This window comes from Lissotriton vulgaris, chromosome 11 (assembly GCF_964263255.1).
Source record: "Lissotriton vulgaris chromosome 11, aLisVul1.2, whole genome shotgun sequence".
NCBI lineage: Eukaryota > Metazoa > Chordata > Amphibia > Caudata > Salamandridae > Lissotriton > Lissotriton vulgaris.
The window spans coordinates 978,867,722-978,881,121 of NC_141699.1; positions in this window are offsets into that span (position 1 = coordinate 978,867,722).

Below are 13,400 nucleotides of genomic sequence, written 5' to 3' on the forward strand. Positions count from 1 at the left end.
GAGAAACCTGACCTCATCGCGTTGAGAATCTCGCCGGGAGGTTTATTTTCAGCACTCGCGATCGGCAACTTGATGTTGCTGATCGCAAACTAGGAATAAGTATTGCCGGGATATCATTTTGCTTGCTCGCGGTCGCCAACTTGACATTGAGGACCGCAAGCAAGCAAAAAATGACCGCTACGCGTGTTTGCACTGTGTTACGTGCATTTTGCAGAGTGCGAAGTAGCGCAAACTTCGTAAACTAGGCAAGTGTAGCCTAGTACTTCGCCTAGGGTTAATAATAAAGCAGTCAACTGCATGAGGTGACAGAAAATCCAAGATAAACTCCATCTTACAAGGTGAGCTGTGTGACTGTGAACCATTATCATCTCAAATTTATTTGCCTTTTCTCATGCCCCTATGCCCCTTCCACCTTCTTCACAATCAGCACCAAGCATAGTGTTGGATATGTTCACCACTATTACCCAGGAAGGAGACTAGTTGGTTCCTGTAAGTTAACATTATGGCTAATTGGAGAGAGTTTTCCAGCCCTGCACAGACACACAAGAAGCTGACTCACAACTCCTCTTGACAAATTATTGCCATTGCTGATTAAAAACTATCTGTTACAGAAGTCCTGCAGAGTAAAGCGGAATGGGACAAGAGAGAGAGAGGTTCAGATGTGTTCTCTTAGCCATTCTGCACAAGACTTCAGTCTCTAACTTCTATACTTACCACCTGTCTTCAGTTTCCAAGCTGAAATATAAACATGAGAGTTATTCTTCAGTTGTTCTGTAAACTTTACTCTAGATTTAGAATTTGACAATTTATTATAGTTTTCTAAATACCAAGAAAATCCATGCTTCCTTCTAGCATTTTTTAACCCCTCAAATATGATTTATTTGTGGAAAACCATTTCTGATCTCCTAGTTAAAGATCGATTCTCTGTCGTCTATGGTTGTCTGCAATGCACCTATACCTGTTCTTAGCAACTTTCACATCCTCTTGTGCAGACTGATGAATCTTTATTGAAAGTTCTTGTAGATCAGAATCAGCAGAATTAGCTGAGTAGGTTAAGATTGAGACTAAGCATTCTAGGGTTAAAATCAGTAGCACAATAGAATGGTGAAACTCCTAATGAGGAGTGTGGGGTTTATTTTGGAGCAATGTTGTCACCCAAAGAGATTGTTTTCAATACTCCAAATTTAGTAAAAATTGACAGCACAAATACTGTTCAAGACATTGATTCAGTGTTTCAGTGTGCCCATCTGTGTGTGGTGGTTGAATGGCAGGGAGTCTAGCATGGATTTCCAACTGAGTATAAAGAGATTACCAGAAGTGTGAAATATATATTTATATCCGTTGTACAAGAGATGGGTTTCAGTGAAGAGCTGCACAACAGATTGTACGAACACATTTTCCAGCTCTTCCACATTGGAAATGTCTTTAAGGTCACAAATTACCATCTTAATGAAGTGATACACTAATATTCTGTTGTACCCAAGATTCGATTTTTGGTAGCTTAACAATAAACTCTAAAAGCACAGTGTGCCATGGTCCTGACGGAATAGGTAGAGGCTGTAAAAGTCATGCCAGTGAGTACTTTTACCCTGATCCCAAACTCCATAATTCAACAAATCTTTTCATACCACAGAAAACTGCTGGCCACCAAAAATATTGTTTTGCAATTTCTAGTGTTTTTCTAGGATTTCACTTTAGTGGGCCTGAGTGACACCACTTAAGTGTTTGGTCTTGTAGAATTGTCATATCAGATACATTGCTAGTTCAAATTAACTTAAGTTATCAATAACATCTTATTAGAAACTGGGTCTCTAATTGGTGGAGGCATGCACCATATCCAAGTAGGGAGCACAATCCTAGTTTTGTTAAGTCAGGTATACACCAAGAAGTAACCTGTGCTCACCCTCCAGTAGCTTGGCACAAAACAGGCAGGCTTAGCACAGGATGCAATGTTTAAAGTATTTATGCCACACTTAACACAGTGAAACAGTGAAAACACCGAACAAAAACAGTCCAAACCAGGTAAGAAAGAAGAAGCATAATTGAATGAACAAAATTACCATAATGACAAATAAACAATAAGTAGAACAGGAGTTATGAATTTTTAAAGAATATGTGCAAACATAATGCTCAAAAACATAAAGCGCCAACCAGGGTTATCTGATCGCGCTTGACCTGGACAAATCTGAAAGTTTAGGCCAACTGTGATGGAGCATGGGTCGGATACAGTGACCAACTTATTCCTGTTGAAAAAGTACGTTAGTTGGAGGATGCGTCAACGTCGAGGGAAATATGCGAGGAGCAGGGAGACGCTGCATCCTCATCAAGCAGCGCACCTTGATATGCGTCGTCGTCGAGCAGCACTGGATGTAGGTGATGCGTCATCATTAAGCCGGCGATGTGATGTCCTTGAAGCAGGTGATCCAAGGCTAGATTGGCACAACTTGGCAGGGAATGACTCACAGATAGCAGATCCATGGTACTGTTGCAGGGTTGCTGGAAGTCTTTTATGTCCCTGAGACTGCAAAGCAAGAGGCAAGCAGACAAGTACTTGGAGTCACTCTGGGTTCCAGCAGTGTAGGTCCAGTTCTTCTTACCCAGGCAGAGAGGGCAGCAGGCTGTCAGCACAGCAAAAAAAGCAATTCTTCCAGAGCGGCAGTCCAGCTGAGTTTAAGTACTTCGAATGAAAGGAAGGGGTCCTCAGACTTAGAACAAAGAAATTACAAATTCATTCCATTTGTATTCAATTAATTCAAAAAAGCAAAGCTATTAGATGCAAAAAGAGTTTAATTCAAAACTGCATATAAATCCTATTAAATGGATTAGAACTCATAATACATTTATTTGATATCAACAAGTTTATACATATATGTGCCCACATTCACAACGGGGAGGGGTGAAGTGAGGGAAGTGTTGGGGATAGGATAGACGCGGTCTGAATCATTCAGTGACAAGTCTTATTCTTGATTTGAAGACTATGTACATGTGGTCCCTTAGAGTGAAGGCCACACCATGAGGCTCGTAGAGAGTCCAAATTTTAACTGGCAAAACAGGCCTAACTCCGTTAGAGCCGTGAGTGTCTAGATTGGGACCGGAGTTGGTCGGTGGTATAATCGTCTACGTTTCGACCCAAATAAACAGTAGGAATCTTTTCCTTACGGAAGGGTCTTCGTCAGGACAAAGAAGTTGTGGGTGGGCAACCTCCTATCGCAAGGGGCGAGAGGGCATTGATCAACAGAAGGATGGATTCTCTTGTTCCGGAGTAGTGATTTATAACTTATGAACTCTAAAGGTTAGAGTCTTAGCAGGTTCTTCTAAAATTTCTTATCGGTAAATTTGGTTTTCAGCCTTCCTCCAGTTCCGCAACTGCATCACCTGCCGCCTTAAGTACTTCAGCAGTGCCGCTGTCCTTCATCCTGGCCGAGTATCCTCGGTCCAGAAGCGTAGTAAATTGGTAAGGTCAGAAGTCCAGACCTTATACCCAGTGGTGCCTTTGAAGTGGAGAGATTTCAAAGAGGAACTTTGAAGTGCACAGAGATCCTCCCTTCCTGCCCTGGCTCCAGAATCCCTACAGGGGTTTAAGCAGTCCTTTGTGGGTGAGCAGGACACAGCCTATTCAAGTGTAAGTGTCAGCTCCTCCCTCCCATCCTGCTCAAGATGACCCATGAGGATGTGAATTGCCCATCAGACACACCTAAACTTTCTTTGTGTGTTGCAGTCTAGATGGAATGCACAAGGCCCTCTTGTCACACACCTCAAATGTGTATTTATTACAGGCAGCAGGCACACAGGGCTTATGAGCAGAACAAATCCAACTTTCTGCAAGTGGCATTTTAAAATTTGTAATAACAAATCCAACGTTCCTATTAAAGAGGGTTTATTATTACAAGTCCATAGGTACCAACCATGATAGTTCTATTCCTTCTCAATCAGAAATTACACTTATTTAATGTAATGAGGGATTCCCAATGTTAACTTATAAGAGGGGTAGACCTTGCAGTAGTGAAAAATTACATTGTGAGTATTTCACCACCAGGGCATGTAAAACTAAAAAGTATATGTCCTTCCTTTCACTTACACAGCACCCTGCCCTGTGGGCTTCCTGGGGCCTACCTTAGGGGTAACGTATGTGTAGGAAAAGGGCCATTTAAGGCTTGGTAAGGAGTTTTAAATGCCAAGTGAGCACGATAGCAAAACTGCCCATAAGGGCTCTGCATTAGCAGACCTGAGACATGTTTAAAGGTCTACTTAAGTGGGTGGCACAATTAGTGCTGTAGGCCTACTAGTAGCATTTAATTAACAGGCCCTGTGCACATATAGTGGACTTTACTAGGGACTTATAAGTACATTGAATATGCTAGTTGTGGATAAATCAATGTTACCATGCTTAGGGGAGTGAGCACACACACTTTAGCACTGGTTAGCAGTAGTAAAGTGCACAGAGTCATACAGCCAACAAAAACAGATCAGCAAAACGTGTTGTAAAACAGGCAAAATGTTTGGGGGAAGGCCACCTTAGGGATGACAGGTCTAACACGTTTCCCCCCAGCTGAATGTGGGGAGAGCTACCTAACCTCTTGGGATATGTCATCACTAAGGCTAAAGAACTTAGAGAGGCCATCAGCGTTGGCGTGGTCTGACCCAGGTCTGTGTTGGACCAGAAAGTCCATTCCCTGTAGGGAGTTGGACCACGTCAACAATTTTGGATTCTCATCCCCCATTTACATTAGCCAGCTGAGGGGCTTGTGTTCTGTCTGAATCCGGAACTGAGTCTCAAACAGGTAAGGCCTTAACTTATTCAGTGCCCAGACCACAACAAAGGCTTGCCACTCAATAGCACCCCACCTCTGTTACTAATGTAATAACCTCCTGGAGATATTAATGTACGGATTGGACTAGGCCCCTTTTCATTAAGTTGTGACAATTCTGCCCCTATGCTATTCTCTGGGGCTTCAGTTTGTACTATGAATTCTTTGGAAAAGTTGGGGGCCTTGAGCGCAGCGACTATGCACATGGCCTGTTTCAGGGAGTCAAATTCTTTTTGGCATGCTTCAATCCAAATAACATTGATGGGCTGCTTCTTTGGAGTCAGCTCAGTCAAGGGGGGCAACAATGGTGCCACACCCTTTGATAAACCTCTTGTAATATCCTGTGAGGCCCAAGAAGGTTCTCACCTCTGTCTGAGTCTATGGGGCTCCCAAACCAGGCAGGTTTCTATCTCGGCCTGGAGGGCTGCACCCTACCCCTGCCCCTGCCAACCAGGTGTCTGAAGTACACCACAGATCCCTGCCCTATATGTCACTTGCTGGCCTTGATGGTCATGCCTGCATTACATTGGGCCCGAATCACTTCATGGAGGTGAAAGTGTTTTTCCTTCCAGTTAGTACTGAAGACAGATATGTAATCCAAGTAACCAGAGTCGTAGGTCTCCATACCAGCCAAGACCTGGTTCACCAGCCTCTCGAAGTTGACAGGCATGTCCTTTAGTCCAAAGGGAATTACTCAAATGAATAGTGGCCCTCTGGTGTGAAGAAGGCTGACCTCTGCTTGGCTTGTTCGGTTAGGGCATTCTGCCAGTATCCTGAAGTGAGGTCAAAAGAACTCAGGAACTAAGCAGCCCCTAACCTGTCAATCAGCTCATCCACCCAGAGAATGGGATGAGCATCAGTCTTTGTACTGAATTGAGTCCACCGTAAACTACACTGAGCCTGGGTTCAGGTGTAGTGCCTTTTGGGCTGCATTTGGTACAGCACCATAGGGCTAGACCCGGGGCTGCTGGAATAATTCCTGCATTTTGAAAACCTCTTCCTTAATGCTAGCCCTCAATTTGTTGGACAGCCTATAGATGAGCCTATAGATTTTATTCTTGACAGGAGAGTGTCTCCTGTGTCAATGTCATGGGTACACAAGTGTGTTAACCTGGGAATGAGGGTAAACAGAGAGGACAATTGTCTCAGCAACTGGTGACAGTCCCTCTGCTGCTCAGAAGTCAGGGTAGGGGAAATGTTAATAAGCCCCACTGACCCATTTTTCTCCTTGGAGGCTAAGAAGTGAGGAAGAGGTTCACTCTCCATCATCCCCGCCATCTGATACCAATGTGATGACCTCTGACCTCTCAAAGTGGGGTTTGAGATAGTTGAGGTGGAGAACTCTTAGGGGGTGTTTGGGAGTCTTGAGGTCCACCAAATAGGTGGCCTCCCCCTTCCTCTCAGCAATCTCATGTGGCCCAGTCCAACAGTCTTGGAGGGCCCCAGGCTCCGCCAACTCCGTCACCCACATTTTTTGCCCAGTTTGTAATTCCATAGGGGAAGCCGTTTGGTCATACCACTGCTTCATCACTGCCTGGCCTCTAAGTTATCTGAAGGCTGCTTCCAAAGCTTGGTCATCTGGCTTCTGAAGGCCAGCATGCAGCTATCTACATCCTGGGATGGTTTCTTGGTAGACTGCTCCCACTCATCCTTCACCAGACTGAGAGGTCCCTTTACAGGATGACTGTACAGAAGCTCAAAGGGGCTAAACCCAACCCCCTTCTGTGTTACGTCTTTGTAAGCAAAGAGTAGGCATGGCAACAGGACATCCCACGTATCCCTCAAAGCCTCAGGCAGGCTCTTGCCTTTCAGGGTCTTGTTGAATCTTGCAACGAGCTCATTGGTTTGTCAATGGTAGGGGATAGAAAACTTTAAAGTAACTCCACACTCCTTCTACATTGACTGCATGTAAGTAGACATTAAGTTGGTGCCCCTGTCAGATACCACTTCCTTAGGGAAAGCCACTCGCGTAAAAGTTCCCCACTTCGAGTAGAGTAGGAGACCTCAGAGGTTGGCCTCTAGGTAACTACTGGCATGGTCCACAAGCACCAGGATAAACCTGTGATGAGAGGCGGATTGGGAATACATGGGCCCTACAATGTTGATGCTTACCCTATACCCTCTTAAAGGTAGTGCTAATGACAGGTAAGGGAGACAGGGTAGCTTCAACTTCTGCTCTATCTTCCTACTTGCCTAGCAGGTCAAGCAGTTTCTAAAGTAGGCACCTGAAGAGACCTTCATGTGGTGCCAGTAAATGTGGGGGACAAGCCTGGAAAATGTTTTGTCCTGTCCCAGATGTCCTGCTAGAGAAATTTCATGAGCCAGCCTCAATAGTAAGTCCCTGGAGCATTGGGGGGCAACAAGGGCCCTTGTTACCCCACACACAGGTGCCTTAGGGATCACTATACAGGAGGCTGTCCTCCCAGCCAGTCTCCTCATTACCCTCCAATGCTGGGCATTCCTTCTGAGGTTTGCAGAAGTCCTCCCTTGTGGGTACTGCTTCTAGTTGCCATATATCAAGTTCAGGCAGGTCACCAAGGTAGTCAGTGATCTCTCCACTGGACCCCGGGGGCCTCCTCCGGTGCCCCATCCATCTCAGTTGAGAGACACTCAGGGGCTGTATTCCACTCCCCTTGCCCTTCCTTTCCTTTGCAGCTGAATGGGCCAATCTTCCAGGATCTAGAGCTTCTTGACTCCCTTCCTGGGCAGCAAGGGACGTGGTGGCTGCACACACCCACTCAGGTACCTCCAAACTTTCCAGGTGTGAACTGAGCTCCATTTCCTTCCAGGTAGTGTGCTCTAGGTCATTTCCTAACAAACAATCCACATGCATGGCAGGGCTCACAGCTACCTCCGGAAAATCCTGAGACCCCCCTCCCCACTTAAAAGCAACATGGGCCACTGTGTAGTAGGTTGTCTGCTTCGACAATCTTGTGGAGTACCATGGGAAAAATCTGCTCTGTGGCCACCAACTTACTCCTTACCATAGCCATACTGGCACTTGTTTCCCATAGAGCCTCAAAACATGCCCATTGATAGTAATCCATTGCCTATACTTTGCCGTATTGGATGGCATATGTTTTTGAGACCATTTCCATGTCACCCAGGGACACTATGATAACCTTACTGAGCCCCCCCCCCCCAACTGGGACAAACTCCTCCCCAAGCACTATACGTGCCACCCCTGTTGTCATACCTCCAGTGGGAGGGTGTGCCCTTTTGGAACACCTGGGATCCCCCTTGCAGTGCCCATATTCTTAGCATTCGTAGCACTTAAGGGAATTGTTCTGACTCTTGTCAAAGCAGCTCTTTTTCTTGTGGCCAGATTGGGAATGGGACCCTTTCCCTTGAGAACTGTTTTGAGGGCTTTCTGAGATCTCCTTCCTTTTATCTCCCCCTCTTTCATCTGGTGAGACCCCTGACCACCGTTATGGGAGATCCCCCTCAGATGCATTTTGGACACTTCGGTTCTGACCCAGAGGTCAGCCACTTCAGTAAGCTTCCTGGGGCCGGTCAGTTTGCTCTTCACTAGGTGCTGGTGCTGCTTTGGAAAAACAATTTCAAGCATGTGCTGCATCATAATTAGGTTGTACAGCCCATCAAATGTATCTGCATTGCTGCCATTCAACCAGCCCTTCAGTACCTTGCTGGAATCATCAAGGAAATCTGCCCAGGTCTTCACTTGGAAGTTTGTGGGTATTTCTCAGGGGTTAACCCAAACTTATTTATAATTATGGTGTACATGGGAGTGTAGTGTGTCTGGTCCTCCACCTCTAGTGTCCACTGTGGGCCTATACCTCTACAAAATACCTCCAATACTCATCAGAAACCTTGTACACCCTTAGAGCCACCTCATAGACTGAAAAACACTTATCTATGTCATCCCCACCACATACCTGGGAACTAAATCTCTTTGAGATACGGACCCTTTCTCCGCCAGCGGACACTGCAGGTATGCTGCCACCATTACTGTTGCACTCCATTTGCTTGGCCTTGATGTCTAGCTCTCTGGGACATGGCTAATGGACCATCCTTTTCACGTCCATAGCTAGCTTCCTTTCCGCCACAGCTTGTTCTTTCTTCATTTTCAATTTGGCAAGCTCCAATTCATGTTTTCTCTCCTCCCTCCTATCCTCCAGCTCCTCTGGGACAAGTCCCTTGATGATACACCCCTCCCTGCCCTGGGGGAACCACTGCTTCTGGCAAGATATTGCCCCCTTGTTCCAAAGACAGTTCCAGATTGTCCGGTGAATCATGGTCCCGCTCCTCATCATCATCCAGTACCTCATCCTCTTCCTCCTCCTCCGGGGTCACATGTACTGCATCCCAAGCTTCCATCCAGGCCCTCATCACCTTTTGCAGCTAGACCTACCTGGTGAAGCCTTTAGTAGAAAGCTCAAAACCCATGCAGAAATCCTTGAGCTGGGCCACAGTGTAACTTTAGAGTTTGCCCAGCACAAAATGCATTTTTTAAGGTGCAGGTGGAGATGTAAAAACTCCAGTCAGAGACATAATTTTAGGAATTAGCAAAATAGAAAAAAATAAAAGTGCCATTGAGAATGAGGAGAAAGAAATGCCAATTAGGAAGAATTTACTGAAATTGGTCTTTGATGTGGATTGGTAGTGTACACTAAATGACTGTAAGGTACTGCACAAACACAAGTCATATCCTTACTGCTGATCACCAATGTTAGAAATTACATCCATAGTTGGCAGAGGTATGCACCCAATCCAACTAGGGACCACAATCCTAGTCCCAGAGGAGCTTTGAAGTGCACAGAGATCCCCCCTTCCTGCCCTAGCTCCAGACTCACTACAGCGGCATAAGCAGTCCTTTATGTGTGTAAAAAGAACAGATGATAGACGGAATACTGAACAAATCAAATATTCACCCCCAGTCACAGATCTGGTTTAAATCCCTCGTCCCCCCCCCCCCCCCATGCTATTCCAGTTGACACCCAGCCATATGAAAATCAGTCTTGACCCTGCTTCGTGTGTGAGCAGGACACAACCCATTCAGGTGTAGTGTGCAGCTCCTCCCTCCCATCCCACCCAGGATGACACATCAGGATGTGAATGGCCCATCAGACACACCCAAGCTTGATTTTTGTGGTGCTTTCCATGGGTAATGCACAAGGCCCAGTTGTCATCCACCCCAAATGTGTATTGGAGACAGGCAGCAGGCACACTGACCTTAAAAGAAGAAAAATGCCAACTTTCTAAAAGTGGCATTTTGAAAGTTATAATACTAAATCCAACTTTACCATTAAATAGAGTTTATTATTACAAGTCCATATGTACCAAACATGACAGTTCTATTTCTACCCCTTCTCAATCAGAATTAGCACTTATTAATTGTAATAAGGCATTCCCAATGTAAACCTATGAGAAGGGTAGGCCTCACAGTAGTGAAAAACACATTTGGGAGGTTTTTAATACCAGTACATGTAAAACTAAAAAGTATATGTCCTGCATTTTACCTACACAACACCCTTCCTAGGGCCTACCTTAGGAGGGCCTTATGTGTAGGAAAAGGGGGGTTTAAGGCTAAGCAAGCAGGCCCGGACTGGCCGTTGCGGGCACCGGGCAATCCCCCGGTCGGCCGCATGGGTGGGGGCTGGTTTTGGACCCCAGGGGCCGTTTTTGCTACAAGGCCGTTTTTTTGCAGCATAGCTGCAAAAACGGCCCTGTAACAAAAACGGCCGAAAACCGGGAGGCCGGCCGAGCACTTTGCCAGGGCCGGTTTCGGTTCCCAGTCCGGCCCTGTAAGCAAGAGAGTTTAAATGCCAAGGTGACATGGCAGGAAATATTTATATAAATGCTCTGCAGTGGCAGGCCTGAGACATGTTTAAAGGGCTACATAAGTAGGTTGCAAAATCGGTGCCCCAGGACCATTAGTAGCATTCAGTTTACTAGTGCTGGGAACATATAGTATGCTTTGTTAGGGAATTATAAGTAAATTAAATATGCCAATTGTAGATAAACCACTGTGACCATATTTAGGGGATTGGGCACATGCACTTTAGCATTTGTTAACTGTGGTAAAGTGCCCAGAGTTCTAAAGCCAACAAAAGCAGATCAGCAAAAAGCGAGGCAAAACAGGTAAAACGTTTGGGGGAAGACCATCCTAAGGCTGAAAGGTCTGACATTTCTTCTGCCTGCTCTGATGTTATTTGTTGGACTTTGGGTAATTTTTGCTATTTCTCTATTGCTCTATTGCTCTATTCTCGATTGCTCTAATTTCAAACACTGTGATTGAACCCAAAGCTTTCTCAGGTGAATTAATGAATGGGGGCTTTGAGATGTGTTTTATCACAGTGTAACCAAACCTATTCTGTACATTCACATTCCATTTTTGTTTCCTTGCTGAAACTGAATGTCAAAATGACAGTCACTGAAAACTATATCAGCCGTAACTGATGTCATGTCGTGTACAGCAGTCTAGTGTTTGGGGATAGACTCGTGGGAGGAACAGGAAAGGGAGGAGCAGGAAACGGGGAATGGGAAGTTCAGTTAAGAGCAGGCATGATGGAATAAAGGTCATGTTGCAACCTGCTCCCGGCTCCTGTGATAATTAAGGGGAAGGCACGACAATGGCGACGAGGGTGGGATGAGTACTGAAGCCCACAGTGCCTATAAACCCCTGCCGCCTGTAAGCGGCCGTCAACAGAGAGCCTGCAGCCTGTGCCAGCGTGGCGAGCACGAAAACCGGAGGACTCAAACGCTGCCCCTGCTGCCCAAAGCGGTGTCCGGCGGACTCCACCAAGCTGCCTGCCCAAGTGAAGAAGGCGCCCGGCGTGCAACGCCTATACCAGGTGATGAAGTGTGGCCAAAGTGAAAATCCGCGCGGAAACGGCGCGAAAATCGGGAAGCACCCAACAAGCAGCTGCGTGGAGCGCTGAGGAACTTGCAAGAAAATCATAGCCCGAGAGCGCTGGTTAGTCAGCCTGGTCCAAAGCTCCGTGGCTGGAAAGCTGCGTGGAGCGCTGAGGAACGCGCAAGAAAATCATAGCCCCGAGAGCGCTGGTTCGCGTCAAAACAGCGCGAGTGCATCAGCAATACCCCTGGAGGGTTTGAAGTCAAAGAGGAAACTGGGAGCCCACCCCAGCCCTCCTGAAGCGCCCGAGGAGTGAGGGGTGTCCAGAGAAGCGAGGGACCCCTGTGGAGGTGCCGGAAGAAAAGCGCCGATTCTGCCGACATCAGGACTCACCCCTGATGCGTGAGGGACGGCACGTAGACAAAAGAAAGACGTCGGGAATTTATCCCTGGCTTACCTGCAGGGTAGAAAGTGGCCAAAGATCGTGGACTGCGCTGGACAAGACCTGCTGGGCATGTAAGCAGCTCCCGGTGAGTGTCTGGTGTGACTCAGTGAGCTGGAGACTGAATGTATCCCAAATCTCGTGGAGAGTGAGATTTCCGAGCGGCCATCTTGGAGTCAGGCGGATCTTGTCCCAAACCCTGTTAAGCATCCATAGCAGCCATTTTGAGGTCAGGCGGGCTGAGGTGGAAACAAGCATTGGCAAATTGGATCACAACAAGCAGTGGCGACTGTGGAAAAACAAGCATTGGCAACTGTGAGGCAAATTGTGAAGCAACAAACCCAAGCAAATACAAGCCTTAAATGCAACGAACACGAGCAAATGCAAATTCTGAACATAGCAAGCACAAGCAAATGCAAACCTAAACACAAGAAGCACAAGCCAAAGACAACGTAACGCATCGAACGCTGGCAAAGGTAAATGAACGGACATTGACAAGCGTACAATCTCAAGTGCAAGAATTGCAACAAGACAAGTACAAGCAAATGCAAGGCGCAATTACAAACAACGCAGTTAAACACAAGTCACGCATGCAACACTCAAGCCAACACCAAGCGCTAAGGCAACAAGCACTAGCTCATACAAGCCTCAGGCACAACAAGCCCGAGCAACTGCAAGTCCGGAATACAACAGGCATAAACGAGTCCCGGCTTCAGAGTAAGTGCCAGCGCTAAGTGGAAGCAAGCGATTAAACTCAAAGAGGAAATAAGTGTACTTAAGATCTCGACTGCAGAGAATTCTAGAATAACGTGGAAGGCACAAGGGAACAGTTTCGTAACGGTAGCATACTAGGACCTTCCTCTGCCATGTCAGTGAGAAAAGGAAAACACAAACCCAATATCTACATTGAGGTGCCACCCCCAGTGACACAGACCAAAGACCAGAGTCTGGGTTCTAGATGGACTAGGTGGCTAGAATCCTTAGATGCATTCCTTGAAACAACCGGAGAGGGAAGAGATAGCAACCGCTTACTGTTACTACTTCGGCTGGTGGGTCACGAAGGTCGACGTCTAATCAGGACGTTCTCAGCAAAGGACACAGAGACATATAGAACCCTCAAAGAGACGCTACGCACTCACTTCAACACACAGGAGAGTTTGGATCACGAACGCATCGCCTTCAATGCAGCACAGCAGGAACCCGGAGAATCATTACCAAACTTCATAATAAGGCTACAAAGTCTCGTGCACCAGTACCATTTCAACAAATTTACAGATGAGGAAGCAATTCGTCTCCGGGTAATTGAAGGTTGCTCAAAACCTGAAACAAAACG